The sequence below is a fragment of the Bubalus bubalis genome, chromosome 15 (assembly GCF_019923935.1).
Source record: "Bubalus bubalis isolate 160015118507 breed Murrah chromosome 15, NDDB_SH_1, whole genome shotgun sequence".
Lineage (NCBI taxonomy): Eukaryota > Metazoa > Chordata > Mammalia > Artiodactyla > Bovidae > Bubalus > Bubalus bubalis.
The window spans coordinates 45514627-45528074 of NC_059171.1; the positions used below are offsets into that span (position 1 = coordinate 45514627).

Genomic DNA, 13448 nt, shown 5'->3' on the forward strand with positions numbered 1-13448 from the left:
AGTTAGAACAGTGCCTGGTGCCTTGCAAGTGCTTTGGTTTTTTAGATTGACTCAAGCTTTTTAAGTAGCCATTTGATGATAGCCAAGGGGGAGGGGGGGCAATAGTAGACTCAAAACATACCTTTTAATAGTAAGCATTTGACACATTAAGTATTAGTGTATATTTAATACACTGATATTGATATTAACCATCTGAGTGGGTGGTTCTCCACTGAGTGCAACCCCAGAACTGAATTCTTAATTGATTCAGAGGTAGGCCTAGGGTTTTTCCCTTCAAAGTCGCCATATGATTTTTAATGTGCAGCCTACTAAGTATACCACTTTTGTTCAGTAGCTCAGTTGTGTCCAACTCTGCAACTCTGTGGATTGCAGCATGCCAGGCTTCCCTGTCCTTCACCATCTCCCAGAGTTTGCTCAAACTCACATTGAGTCAATGATGCCTTCCAACCATCTCATCCTCTATCGTCCCCTTCTGCCTTCGTTCTTTCCCAGCATCATGTGGCCAAAGTATTGGAACTTCAGCTTCAGCATCAGTTTTTCCAATGAATATTCAGGGTTGATTTCCTTTAGGATTGCCTGGTTTGATCTTGCTGTCCAAGGGACTCTGAAGAGTCTTCTCCAGCACTAGTTAGAAGGCATCAATTTTTCAGCGCCCAGCCTTTTTTTATTGTCCAGCTCTCCCTTCGGTACATGACTACTGGGAAAACCATAGCTTTGCCTTCTACAGACCTTTGTAGGCCAAGTAACGTCTCTGCTTTTTAGTATGCTGTCTAGGTTTGTCATTACCTCATATTTTACTCAATGGACTAATAACCTTCCTGACCCCTGGGATCACACAACGAAGGGTTTAGGTTCCAGGTGTAATGTGAGTTGGTTTTCTTAATCAGAGGAGCTAGGAAAGATTAGTATCGAGCTTAATGAAAACGGAAAAGTGGTATGCTGAGAGCAGTTTCAGCATTTCGGATTTTGTGGAATCTGAAGGGCTAAACTTGCAACCCCAGTGGAGAGGTCAAGAAATAGGATTTACAACAACTTGGTAAGAGCATATACAGGCTAAGTCAGGCTGCTAGGCTTCCCCGCCGAACCTTCTACCGAAGAACCTCGACAAAGGAGGCGTAGAACGCAGAATTCTTGAGGGCACGGTGAGGGAAACGGGAACTCGGGACGACTGAGTCACAGCGATTGGCTAGTCAGGTACTGCTGGTCTAGACTCATCAGTACTCTGGAAAGCCTGGTTAGTTTGAATCTTAAAATGCAACCCAGAGAGCCTCACCTCACCAACCTTGTCCAAGTGCCCACTACCCACTCCATCTGTAGTACGTGGCACCACTTTTCATGCCGCACTGACCTGCTGTCGGGACAGCCTCGTTTCCGCAGACTCCTCCCACCCCACCCCCTGCAGCCGTGATCTCGCAGGCGGCGGCACCCTTTAGAGTAGTTGTCCAGTAAGTCCTGCTGCCTCCCGCCGCCCAAGCACCATCCTGGCGCGGCACCCTGACCCCCGCGGCACGCCCTCAGGTGACCGCCCGCCGGGAAGCTCCCGGCGCCTAGCAACGGGCGCGTGTGGCGGGCGGGGCGGCAGCCGTATCACCCGCATCCGGGCCCAGCAGGGCGGGGCTGAGCGGCGGGCGCGCCGCCCTCCAGAGCGTCGCCGGGCTGCCGGCCGCAGAGCATGTTCGCCCCAAGAGCGGCGCCCGAGCGAGCGCGCGGCCGCCCGCCCCGCCCCGCTGCCGCAGCTCGGCCCGTCCCGGCCGGGGGTTCGGCTCGGCGCCGGGCCGCCGCTGGCTCCAGCGCGGTTCGCTGCCCCCCCTGAAGCCGCTGCGGGAACCGCAGACCTGGGCGCCGCCGCCGCCGCGGGCCGGGCCGGCGAAGAAGCCTCTCTCGTCCACGGCCGAGCTGCGGGGACAGTGAGTGCCACCGGTTCCGGTGCCGCGGGGCCCCTCCAGGGACGTCCCGGGGGTAGGGGTGGCCTAGAGTTAGGCCTGCAAGGGAGGTGGATCGCTGAGGTCAGCTGGTCCGGCCCCCTCCCATCCAGGGGAACCAGCCTCCTGACGCACGTGGATCTCCTGATTCTTTTGGCGAGGGTCTGGCGGGGGACCGGGGTGAGGACCTGACGGAGGCTGCGGGCGGGGCCGGTGCAGAGACGTGCGAGTAAGATCGGGCGAAGAGACCTGCCTGCAGCATCGAGGCCTTCCCGCACTCCCAGCACACTCAGTGGGCCCTCGAGTGGACACACCCTTACGGCTTCGCCCTCCGACCCTCCTAGGGCTTCAACTGAAGAGGGGATTGAATGTGTTTCTATTTTCTTCGACTACCTCGGCATCTCCCTTCCTTCCCCAGCAGCACTTTGGATGCCGACCGTGTTAGTCACATAGCTCTGGCCCGCTTTTCATTGCCATTTTTCCTTGTCCCACTTATGATTTACCTATATAATTTGTGTATTTATTACTTTTTTCCCTCGAGGAATCGATTAAAAATGCTAGAAAAGATTTGTGCGATGCAGGTAGTCTGTTCTGTCGTACTGGTCATCTCATTCTACAGCCTTCCTAGGGTCATAGACATGAAAACTTGAGCTTTTCCATAGATAAATGAAAATTTACAACCATTTTCAGGACTTCCCTTGTGGTTCAGCTGGTAAAGAATCCGCCTGTAGTGTGGGAGACCTGGGTTCAATCCCTGGGTTGGGAACATCCTCTGGATGAGGGAGAGGCTACCCACTCCAGTGTTCTGGCCTAGAGAATTCCATGGACTGTATAGTTCATGGGGTTGCAAAGAGCTGGACACGACTGAGCAACTTTCACTCACTCACTCAGGGTATTATACTTTCTGAAGTGCAAGAATCCCTGTTTGTTATCTTTATTGACTTTTTATCTACATTGTTTTTTAAATTAATTTTTGTTGGATCATTTGGGCTTCCGTGGTGGATCAGACAGTAATGCATCTGCCTGCAATGCAGGAGACCCAGGTTTGATCCCTGGGTCAGGAAGATACCCTGGAAAGGGGAATGGCTACCCACTCCAGTATTCTTGCCTGGCAAATCACATGGACAGAGGAGCCTATAGTTGCTTTACAATGTTTGTTGAGTTAGTTTCAGCTGAACAGCAAAGTGAATCAGCTATAAGTATACATATAAAAAGAGGGAATATAAAAACAATAAGTATACATATATTCCCTCTTTTTTTTGGATTTCCTTCCCATTTAGGTCGCTACAGAGCACTGAGTAGAGTTTTCTGTAGGTTCTTATTAGTTATCTATTCCATATACAGTATTAATAGTGTATGTATGTCAATAATCCTAACCCCACAATTCATTCCATCTACATTTTTAATGGTGAGTTTAAATCTTACATTACATGGCATTTCTTCTAAAACACTTCTGACATTTTTTTTCAAATTCTTATATTTTTGAAATTGCATTATAATACAGTTGTATTTCTCATTCAAACAGCACTGAAGTATACAGACTTAAAGATGAAACCTCTTAGTTTCTACTCCTTTACTTTCCAACACTTCATAGAGTTAATTTAGTATTTATTCTTTCATTCTTTTTACACTTATGTTTTTGACCATTAATGAAATCATATGGATTCTTTTGAGAAATTACCTTTTTAAGAAGATATGGAGAATACCTTTCATATCAGTTTGCGTGCATTCTAAGTTGCTTGCATCATGTCCAACTCTTTGTAACCCCATGGACTGTAGTCCACCAGGCTCCTCTATCCATGGGGATTCTCCAGGCAAGAATACTGGAGTGGGTTGCCATGCCCTCCTCCAGGGGATCTTCCTGACCCAGGCATCAAACCCATATTACGTCTCTTACATCTTCTGTATTGGCAGGTGAATTCTTTACCACTGGCACCACCTGGGAAGCCCCTCATATCAGTTTACTTAGAGCTTCATTGAATATTTCATAGATGTGTCATATAGATGTATAATCATATGGTATAGATATATCATAATTTATGTAAACATCCTTAAGTTCGGTTCCAGTTTTTCCTTATCACAAACAATGCAATAGTGAACACTCTTACACATGGGAACAGTTTTATAAAGTGAATTCCTTGAAGCAGAATTGCTGGGTCAAATGTAATTAAAAAGACGTTGGTGGAATCTTGCTTTCCAAAATGTCTTTACTGATTTACATTTCCATAAACAGGCTGTGGTGAAAAAAAAAAAAAACCTGTGTTTATTAGTATTTAAAAACAATAGCTCCCACTTATTGAGTGTTTATTACATGTCCAGCACGGTGCTGAGCACTTGGCATGCATTTAAAAATTTAATCCTCACTAACTCTGTGAGAGTCAGAGGCACTATTAATTTTTCCATGACCCTATGATTATGCAGCTTTTGAAGAGCAGAGCCAAGATTAGAATCCAGGTTCATTTAACTGCAAAGCTTGTGTTCTTTGTTGGGTCTGAATGCCTGGTCAGTAGTTGACAGGGAACTGTTTCATTGGGTGGTTTGAGGATTCAGTGAGATTATGTGTTTGGTGTTACAGTATTATTAATATGTAGTTTCTTGCTCTACTAATTCCTGTAGGATTGGACATGATTCAGTTTTTTGCATGATTCTGGTTTCCCCTGGATTATTTCCCTCTTCTAGTCACTTTTCTGCATCCTCTTTATCTTCCTACCCATCATATATTTTAAGGGAGTCTGGCTTTCTTCTCCCTCGAAAATCTCCATTGCAAATCTAGTCCAATCTTGTTCTCAATTCTCACCAGTAAATAGATAACTCTTAAAAACTTTATCTCTAGGACTTCCCTGGTAGTCCAGTGGCTACAGTCCGCCCTCTCAATGCAGAGGGCCTGGGTTTGTTCCCTGGTCAGGGAACTAAATCCCTCATGCTGCAAGTAAAAGATCTCAAATAGTGAGATGACAATGGGAGATTCCCTCATGCTGCAACCAAGATCGAAGACCCCACGTGCTGCAACCAAGACCCAGTGCGACCAGACAAGTAAATATTAAAAAACAAAGCAGAACTTCATTTCCGAACCAAACCTATAGCCCTCAATTTTCTGTAGCTTAGATCCACGTTATATATCTCCACCCCCATGTCCTATACTCATTTTGTCTAAAACGGAGCTGCTTGGCGTCTTCAACTCTCCAGGGCTTTATTCACATCTTGTTCTTTTTTTTTTAATGTGGACCATTTTTAAAGTGTATATTGAATTTGTTACAGTATTACTTCTTTTTTTTTAATGTTTTGATGTTTATGTCCATGAGGCATATCAGATCTTAACTCCCAATTAAACCCTCACCCCTTGCATTAGAAAGTGAAGTCTTAACTACCAAAGTGCCAAGAAGTCCCCCTCCTTTCACATCTTCCCCAGCAGGGCCTCTCCCTGCATTTCAGCTGATCTAAATTCTATCTAAATGTCATTTTCCAGTTTCTTTCAAGTATTTTGTGAGCCCCCTCATGAAAATTATATCTCCCTGCTTTGAACTCTACTAATGTGAGATAATGTATATATCTATCTGTCTAGCTCTCCTAAGACCTTAATGTGGCACTTTGCCTTATAGCTGTGTGAGTGGCTACTGTCTTTCCTTCTGGGCTGGAAATTCTGTGAAGGCAGAATCTCTAGTTCACCTTTGTATTTGTCATGCACGTAGCACTTTTATCATGCATAGACTTGTAGATAGTATTTGCTTAATGAACATGTTTAAGAGAGCTAATATATTCACCCTTGGGAATAAAAGATTGCATGTATTTGTGTGAGTGCTAAGACACTTCAGTCATGTCTGACTCTTTTCGACCACGTGGACTATATAGCCCGCTAGGTTCCTCTGTCTGTGAGATTCTCCAGGCAAGAATACTGGATTGGGTTGCCATGCCTTCCTCCAGGGGATCTTCACAACCTAGGGATCTAACCCAAGTCTCTTAGGTCTCCTGTATAGCAGGCAGATACTTTACCATCTGAGCCACCAGAGAAGCCCTATGTATTGGGGTATTGCTAGCTATAATGACAGATAGTCCCAAACATTTTTGATATAATGTAGAAATTCATTTCTTACAGGACACTTCCAAGGCAGATGTTCCTGATCAGCAGGCAGCTTTTTTCCCATTGATACTAGGATCAAGGCTTTTCCATTCATTAGCTTCACTGGGTTTAAGTGCAGCCTGTGGGAGGGAAAGGAGGAAGTATGGAGGAAGCAGACCCAGGGGAATTCCCTGGTGGTCTAGTGGTTAGGGCACTGCACTCTTACTACAGAGGGCTCGGGTTCAGTCTCTGGTCAGGGAACTAAAATCCCACAAACTAAATGGCTTCAAAAAAAAAAAAAAAAAAGGCAGGCCTGCTTCCTGTAAGCTTCTTTCAGAAAGTGTTACACATTGCATTCACCTGCATTCTAATCAAGAGTAGGTGGCCACTTTCTAGGAACAACTCTATTCTCCAGAGGAAAAAAGAACTTGGGGCATCCAGCCTTCTCTGCCACAGTTCATTTCTATTTATCAAAATCTGTGGGGCTTTGCTTGCAGATACCTTGCTCAAAAACAGAACAAAACTTGGGCTACCCTGGTGGTTCAGTGGTAAAGAATCTGCTTGCCAGATTAGGAGACACGGGTTCAATCCCTGCTCTGAGAAGATCCCACATGCAGCGGAACACTTAACCCCTGCGCTGAAACTGCTGAGCCCACATGCCACAACTACGGAAGCCCATGCTCTGCAACGAGAAGCCACTACAGAGAAGCCTGTGAACTGTAACTAGAGAGTAGCCCCCGCTCCCCACAACTAGAGAAAGCCCGCACAACAAGGAAGACCCAGCACAGCCAACAATCAATAAATGATTAAAAAAAAACCAAAGCAAAACTCTCCTACTGCCCTAATTTGGTTAGGTCAGCAAAAGCTCTGTTGTCCCACAAAATCTAAGCGTAGATTTATCATCAGTGTGTATCATAATGAACTGTAATCGTTCATTTACTGTTCCCGAGTAGAGTGTACACTTTTGCATCATATTCATTTTTGTATTTCAACTCCTAACACAGTGACTGGCATTGTGGATACATAAGCAACTAGCTTTCTCAATAAATCCACAGCTTGCCTTTTTTTATGTTCATTTGATTATTTTGGTTTAATCAAAGCTAAAAATAAAGGTAATATTACCATCTACTCTTTGATGTTGGGCTGTTTTCAGTCTTTTTGCTTTTCTGTTATAAAAAATTGTCGGATTTGACCTCCTTGAAGGTAAATATTTGCATGTATCATTGATCATTCCTTTAGGATAAACTGGAAGTGGGATTTCTGGGTCCAACGTATATTAAAAAAAAAAAAAATCGACCCCATGGACTGTAGCCCGCCAGGCTCCTCTGTCCATGGGATTCTCCAGGCAAGAATACTGGAGTGGGTTGCATTTCCTACTCCAGGGGAATCTTCCAACCCAGGGATCAAACCTGGTCTCCTGCATTGCAGGCAGATTCTTTACCATTTGAGGCTCTTGGGAAGCCCAAAATATATAAAATTATAAAGACATAAGTATGGCTAGGTTGCTCTCTGGAAATACCACACTAACACTTAACAGTGAAATCTTCTGAGAGTACCTGTTTCCTTGAACCCCATCTTACACTGTCTAGTAGTAGAGAAAAAAGTCTGTACTATTTTCAGGACAGAAGTCATAGCTCATTATGTTATTTTGCTTTTATTTGAATATTAGTGAGGCCAAACCTTTATTGGCCATGTGTGGGTTTTTCTTTTTTTTTCCCTATAACCAGTTATCTGTTTTTTTAATAAACACACTGTCTTGGGCTTCACTTGCTTATTGACTTTTAAGTATCTTTACATACAAAAGAAATTAAATTCTTCAGTTCTTCGTGTAATTGTTTGAAACATTTTTCTGGGAACTTCTGGCCAATGTGGCAGAGGAAGCTGACATGGAAGAGACTCCACTTGGCTTCCCTGTATTTCAAATGAGGCGTAAAGTGTATTAAGATCATTTATGGGCATGTGGCTGAGCTAGGAACCAAAAGGAGGAAATCTCCAGGTGGCAGAAATGAAGGAAAGCTCACACAGGAAGGCAGTGCTGAGCATCTGCTGGGAGCTGAGAGTCACAAAGGAGTCCTGTTCCAGTTACCATGACTGCATCACAAACTTCTCCAAAACGTAGTGGTACAAAACAGCCCTTTATTGTGCTCACAGATGCTGTGGGACCGTGCCGGAATTTGGATATGGCGGCAACAGCTTGCCTCTTCTTCGCCATGTCTGGGGCCTCACATGGAAGATTTGAAGGCTTAGGTCTGGGAACACCTGCAGGCAGGCTCACTCCTCCATCTGGTGGCTGATCCTGGCTGTGGACCGAGACCTTAGCTGTGGATATCAGATGGAACCTTTCTATGGTGGCCTCTCCCTGTCACTTAGCTTCCTCACAAAATGATTTTTGTTGTGAAGTCACATTATCACGTGGTTCAGGGACCACAGTAGAAGAAATTGGTGTATTGACTGACCTGATACCTCTGAAACCCAGGGCCAGGCAGAGACCATTTGAGAGCATACAGAGAGATGTATAGCAGTTTCCACAGCTCAGGGAGCACTGGTGTCCTGGAGATAGCAATCTCTCTAAAGATGAGCTTGTAGGGGCTTCCCTGGTGACCCAGTGGTAGAGTCCCCTGCCAATGCAGAAGACTTGTATTCAGTCCTTGGTCCAGGAAGATCCCACATGCTCTGGAGCAACTAAGCTAGTGTGCCACATTGAACCTGTGCTCTCAAGCCCAGGGGCCACAATTACTGAAGCCTGGCAGCTCTGAAGCCCATGCTGCACAATAAGAGAAGCCACTGCAATGAAAAGCCCATGCACCACAACTAGAGAGGAACCGCTGCTCGCTGCAACTAGAGAAAAACCCACGCAGCAACAAAGACCCAGCACAGCCAAAACAAACAAACCAGAATCCCACCTTCCAATGCAGGGAACTTGGGTTCAATCCCTGGTAGGGGAACAAGGATCCCACATGCAGCTAAGCCTGCAAGCCACAACTAGAGAAGCCTACACACCACATTGGAGGCCCAGTAGAGCCCAAAACTTTTAAAAAATAAAAATGAGCTTGCAGTCAAAGGTTATAAATCATACAAGGAATCCACAAGACCCAGTGGATGCAGCAAATGGGAGATCTGTGCTGAAAAACTGAAAATAATACACATCTTGGAAAAAAATGTTATAGTATTTAAGGAGATGAAGGGATGAAAACCATAAGGCAAGAATGGGACAGTGTGAATAAGAACAGGAGAGGTCTAAGGCTGCACACTTAGCCAGAAGGGTTAAAGAGGAACAGTCACTGAGTCAAGCAGTGTCTCCTGGACTCCAGGTATTAATTGGTTCTTGACCTATAATAATAATCATGATGATTATGATAATAGCAGCTATCATTTGTTTCTATATGTAAAAATACCTTCCTGTCATCTGTACTGAGATTCTTGTTTGAGAATTAAAGCAGTGTACTGCTCATATTCTGCTGGACCATTGCCGAATAGTTCCTGTGTTACATCATCAGACTTGTGTGTATGTTCATTCTCCCATCGTGTCCAGCTCTTTGCAACCCTGTGGACTATAACCCACGAGGCTCCTCTGTCCATGGGATTCTCCAGGGAAGAATACTTGAGTGGGTAGCCATTTCCTTCTCCAGGGGATCTTTCCGACTCAGGGATCGAACCCCGGTTTCCCACAGTGCAAGCAGATTCTTTACCATCTGAGCTACCAGGGAAGCCCCATTATATTATCAGACTTGGAGGGAAGTAATGACACGTTCTCATTTTTAAATTGTTACTTTGCCTTAGCCAGTGTGGCAGGCCTACTAAGGTTTACTCACAGCGCCTATTCCTTCATCTTTCTAGTAAAAGGACCCTTGATTTTTTAGCTGGGTACATCATGCCCAGAGCAGATGACATTTTTCATGACCCTTTACAGCTCAGCATGTCCACGTGGCTAAGTTCTGACGAATGGGATATAAGTAGAATTGTGTGTATGACTTCCCAGAAGTAGCTTTAAAGAAAGGGAGAATGCCTCTCCCTTTTCCCTTCCTTCTCTCTGTAAGCTGGAGCTCAGTTTGGTATTTTTTCAGTTATGGAGAATGCTTATCATATCCAAAGGTAGAAGAATTCGGATAGTCAAGTCTCCATCTGCTTTTTCTTTGTTTTGAACGCTCACTACCATTCACCTGAACAATTGCAGTAATTTCCTCATTGACCTCATTCCCATCTGCCTTCTAATATTGCTCAAGTTAAAGCAACATTTTAAAATCTTTAGGCCTAATACTTCAACAGCTCCCACTGTTTATAGCTATGGCCTCCAAAATAGGTGCATGAACCCCAAGATATAATCCATTTGAAAAGAGAATAGAATTCCTATTGCATATATAATTTACGTTTCAGAAATTTCACCTAGGAAGTACTCAGTAAAGGCTTATTGAATGAATTAGAGGAGGGGCTGACCAACTCTAGTAAAATATGTATAGTATATATTTTAGACTTTATGGGCCACTGTTGCAGCTACTCAGCTGGGCTTATTGTAGGCCAAAGGAAGCTGTAGAAAATAGGTAAATGAATGGACACTTGTTTCTTTGTTCCAATGCATATACTAAAACACGTAGCGGGCTATTGTATTTCATTCAACATATCCACAATTGTCATTTTAACATAAAATCAACAAGAAAATTCTTAATGAGATATTTTTGCATTCATGTAGTCTTTGAAATCGGGTGTGTATCTCTCACAGCACATCTCAGTTCCGACTGGCCACATTTCAAGTGCTCAGTAGCCACATGTGGGTGATGTCTGTTAGACAGCACAGGTGCTGAACACACATCTTTTTCTGCCTTTGAATGTGCCAACCTCATTCTGGTCTGTGGGCCCTTTGCACTCACTTTCCGTGACGAGCGCTCTCCCTCGCTCATCATCTTCACATATCTCTGGCTACTTCCTGCCTGTTCAGATCTCAGCTTGAGATCACCTCATCTAGGAAGCCGCCTCTACCACCCCATTTGAAATATTCCTGCCCCTTGGCATACTACCGCGATGAATTCCAGTCAATCCTCATTATTCATGGATCCCATCGTTGGCTAGTTCTCCCACACATTAAAGCTTAATTTGTAATTCCAAAATCGATATTTGTGCATTCCTGCTCATTTGCAAATGTGCAGAGTGGCAAAAATCGGGGTTGGCTGACATGTAATTCCTAGTGGAGGTCAAACAAGGCAATGCTCTGTCTTCTTGTTTCACCTCACACTACAAACAGGTGTCCTTTTCACTGTCTATTCAGGGTCATATTTTTCACACTGTTGTGCTTTTTGTTGATTTCACTATATGTGTCGTACTCAAGTGCTGTATATTGTTCCTAAGTGCAGGAAGACCATGCTGCATCTTACAGAGAAAATATGTGTGTGTTAGATAATCTTCCTTCAGGCCTCAGTTATGGTGCTATTGGTTGTGATTTCAGTGTTGATGCATCAACAATATATATATTAAACAAGGTGTCTTTAACAGAAGCATACTCAAAAGAATGTTGTGTATTGATGGGTTGATTTTTCTGTATGGTATAAGATAAGGGTTCAACTTCATTCTTTTGCACTTGGATATCCAGTTTTCCCAATGCCATTTGTTAAAGAGACTATCCTTCCCCTGTTGTGTATTCTTGGCACTCTTGTCAAAAATCAGTTTGCTAGATATGTACGGGTTTATTTCTGAAGTCTCTTCTGTTCCATTACCCTACATGTCTGTCTGTATGCTGATGTTATATTGTTTTACTCACTTCAGCTTTGTGACATCTTTTGAAATCAGGAAGTTTGATGTCTTCAACTTTCATCTTTTTCTGGATTATTTTGGTTATCTGGGGTCCTTTGTGGTTCCATATTAATTTTTATTTATTTAAATTGAACTATAGTTGATTTATAATATTAGTTTCAAGTGTTCAGCAAAGTTATACATATATATGTATCTTTTTTCAGTTCTTTTCCATTTTAATTTATTATAAGATATTGAATATAGTTCCCTGCACTATACAGTAAATCCTTATTGTATATATATGGTAGTGTGCATGTGTTAATCCCATATTCCTAATTTTTCCCTCCCTCTTTTCCCCTTTGGTAACCATGATTTTTTTTTTTTTTCTATGTCTGTGAGTCTGTTTCTTTTTTGTAACTAAGTTCATCTGTACTTTTCTTTTAGATTCCACATATAGTGATACTGCATAATATTTGTCTTTGACTTACTTTAACACTTAGTGTGATAATCTCTAGGTCTATCCATGTTGCTGCAAATGGCATTCTTTCATTCTTTTTATGACTAAATAGTATTCCACTGTATGTATGTTCCACAACTTCTTTATCCATTCCTCTTGTTAATGGACATTTAGTTTGCTTCTGTGTCTTTGCTGTTATAAATGGTGCTGCTGTGGACACTGAGATCTTTTCTTTTCGAATTAGAGTTTTCTTTTCTTTTTTTTTTTTTTTTTTTTCTTTTCTTTTCGATTTAGAGTTTTCTCCAGATATATGCCCGGGAGTGAGATTGCTAGATCACATGGTAATTCTGTTTTTAGTTTTTTAAGGAGCCTGTATAACTGTCTTCCATAGTGGCTGTACCAATTTACATTCCCACTAACAGTATAGGAGAGTACCCTTATCTCCACACCCTCTCCAACATTTATTATTTGTAGACTTTTTGATGATGGCCACTCTGACCGGTGTGAGGTGATACCTCATTGTGGTTTTTATTTGCATTTCCCTAGTAATTAGAGATACTGAGCATCTTTTCATATGCATTTTGGCCACTTGTGCGTCATCTTTGGAAAAACACATACTTAGGTCTTCTTCCCATTTTATAATTGGATTGTTTGTCTTGTTGATTATTGACTTGTCTGAGCTGTTTGTATATTTTGGAAATTAAGCCTTGTCAGTTGCATCATTTGCAAATATTTTCTCCCAGTCCATGGATTACCTTTTCATTTTGTTTATGGTTTCCTCTCTGTGTAAAAGCTTATAAGTTTGATTAGGTCCCATTTGTTTACTTTTGCTTTTTTTCTATTGCCGTGGGAGACCGACTTAAACATTGCTACAAGTTATGTCAGAGAATGATTTGTCTACATTCTCTTTTCGGAGTTTTACAGTGTCATGTCTTATATTTAAGTCTTTAAGCCATATTTGGTTTATTTTTGTGAATGATGTGAGTGTTCAGACCTCATTGATTTAAAATCCATATGAATTTTTGAATTGTTTTTACTACAATTTTGAATTGCTTTACATTGGAACTTTGATAAGGATTGCATTGAATCTGCAGATAGTTTGTTTTAGTGTATAGAAATGCAAATGATTTTTGTTTCTTGATTTTGTATCCTGCAACGTTCCTGAATTCCTTTGTTAGTTCTAAGTTTTTTTTTTCTGGTAGAGTCTTCAGAGTTGTATATGATCATGCCATCTGAAAACAGGGACAGTTTTACTTTTTTCTTGCAAATCTGGTTGCCTTTTCTTTCTAAT

At 42.7% G+C, this 13448-nt stretch overlaps 1 protein-coding gene across 4 annotated transcripts in view; it reads left to right on the forward strand.

The window, feature by feature from the left end:
* Positions 1–1769: 1769 nt before the first annotated feature.
* Positions 1770–13448, forward strand: part of C15H8orf89 (chromosome 15 C8orf89 homolog) — a 28999-nt gene continuing 17320 nt past the window's right edge. For 3 of the 4 annotated variants that reach the window (XM_044928687.1, XM_025265247.2, XM_044928686.1), the window contains exon 1: positions 1772–1907. The gene's annotated coding sequence lies outside the window, so the exon portion shown is untranslated. Of the gene's footprint in view, positions 1908–13448 lie in introns of all 4 variants that reach the window. The other variant, XM_044928688.1, reaches the window with a different exon arrangement.